The sequence below is a fragment of the Cucumis melo genome, unplaced genomic scaffold (assembly GCF_025177605.1).
Source record: "Cucumis melo cultivar AY unplaced genomic scaffold, USDA_Cmelo_AY_1.0 utg000151l, whole genome shotgun sequence".
Classification (NCBI taxonomy): Eukaryota; Viridiplantae; Streptophyta; class Magnoliopsida; order Cucurbitales; family Cucurbitaceae; genus Cucumis; species Cucumis melo.
Window position 1 is genome coordinate 40001 of NW_026123797.1, and position 2323 is coordinate 42323.

The following is a 2323-nucleotide window of genomic DNA, read 5'->3' on the forward strand; positions in this document are numbered from 1 at the left end:
ATGCGTCTGCGGGCGTGGGGCGCGCGCCGCAAGCCCATGCGACTGCAGTGGGGCGTGCGCGTAGGGTGCCGCGCACGCGATGCTTGTGCGAGCGTGGGGATCCGTCTAAGGGGCGTGCGTGCTTGGCTTGTAAGTGGCAGATGAGCCTTGTTGCCAAGATCCACCGAGATTCATCTCGACCCTACCCACACACAACTCATTTATTTCTTCCAATTGCCATGGAGGTCATATCTTATGTAAAAGGACGAAAAACATAAGTGTTAGTGAGGGGTTGGCTTTGGACTAGAAAAAAAGTTGAAGCAAATCATCTTTGAATGCCCAAGAATAAGATAGTGTGCTCGTGTGCAAGTCAAGGACCAAGGCCGAGGCCTTCGAGTACAAAGCACGGCCATGGGCGCGCGCGCCGTGCGTTAGTGGGTTTGTGTGAGTCGCGCGCTGCATGCCCGTGCGTCTGCGGGGGGCGTGCGCGCAGGGGGCCGCGCGCGCCATGCGTCTACGGGCGTGTGTGGGGCGTGCGCCGCAAGCCCAGGCGACTGCAGTGGGGCGTGTGTGGGGCGCGCGCCGCATGCCCATGGCCGAGGCTTGCACACGAACGCCTAGGGTGCCCACCATGCGCCATGCCCTTCGGGCGTGTGTGGGGCGTGCGCGCAGAGTGCTAAGCGCGGCATGCGTCTGCGGGTGTGTGTCCGCGCGCCGCATGCCCAGGCGTCTACGTGGGACGTGCGCGCAAGCCGCGCGCAGCATGCGTCTGCGTTGGGCGTGACCACCCACGTCTAGAATTCATGGAAAAAACTCTATGGAGGTTGTTGGAACAAACCCGTGCCCCCACCGTGCATGCCCACATGCCCACCGAGCATGCAGCATGCGCGCCCCCATGCGCACGAATGCGGCACGGCCATGGGCGCGCGCGCCGCATGGCCATGCGTCTGCGTGGGGCGTGCGCGCAGGGTGCCGCGCGCGCAGGGTGCCGCAATGCCCACTCAACACACAAATGTGATGTCAAACCTATGTTCTAGTGCTTGGATTGTTATGAAATTTTTTCTGGGATCTAAAAAATGTAAACAAAGGATGTCCTCCAAAAATTAGTATTTTTGGAAACGTTTTACTATTTTTAAATTATTTTTAATTTTTTAACAATAAAAATTCATAAAATATTATTGGTTGGTTCAAAAATTATGAAACTTGTTTTCCACACTCATTTGAATGTCTAAAACATAATACAATCAAGTCCCGGTCATAATAATAACACAATCAAGATTTATGGCATGGTGTGACATTTCGGCTTTTTCATATGCAAGCCTGCCAGACCCAAAAAAGCCAGAATGTACTATATAGGGGGGCGACCTGCCTGCATGGGCGGGGCGCGGGGGTACCCCTATGCCGCGGCGCCGACCCTTCAAGCACATTGCGCCCATCATGGGCACATATGCTTGGGGGGTCGGCGCCGGCGGAGTGCCACCTCCGGCCGCCGGCGGCGAGTGAGAGTGGGTGTCGAGTTGATGCTCGGATGGGCTTGCGCGGACAATGCTTGCACCTCGGTGTGGGCGTGCACTCCAAGCGGGCTTGTTCGTGAGGAGACGAGATAACTTGCGATTGCTTTGTGCTTGGTGGACGAAGGGTTCGGCCGGAGTGCCACATCCGACCGTCGGGCAAGGAGTGAGAGCGGGATGGGCGTGCTTGGACAATGCTTGCACCTCGGTGTGGGCGTGCACTCCAAGTGTGCTTGTCTTGGCGATTGTTTCGTGCTTGGCGGAGGGGTTTGGCCATAACGATGGGCTTGTCCGTCGGGCAGGGAGTGAGAGCGGGTGTCGAGTTGACGCTCGGATGGGCTTGCGCGGACAATGCTTGCACCTCGGTGTGGGCGTGCACTCCAAGCGGGCTTGTTCGTGAAGATATGAGATGTCTTGCGATTGCTTTGTGCTCGGTGGACGGGTTTTATCGGAGTGCCACGTCCGACCGTTGGGCGGGGAGTGAGAGCGGGTGTCGAGTTGATGCTCGGATGGGCTTGCGCGGACAATGCTTGCACCTCGGTGTCGGCGTGCACTCCAAGCGGGTTTGTTCATGAAGATACGAGATGTCTTGCGATTGCTTCTTGCTTGGTGGAAGGGTTTGGTTAAAATCGATGGAATGCCGGGCCCCTACGTCGGGCAAGGAGTGAGAGCGGGATGTCAAATTGACATTCTTGGATGGGTTTTGCTTGGACAATGCTTGCACCTCGGTGTGGGCGTGCACTCCAAGTGGGCTTGTCTTGCAATTGCTTCGTGCTTGGTGGAGGGGTTTGGCCATAACGATGGGCTTGTCCGTCGGGTAGGGAGTGAGAGCG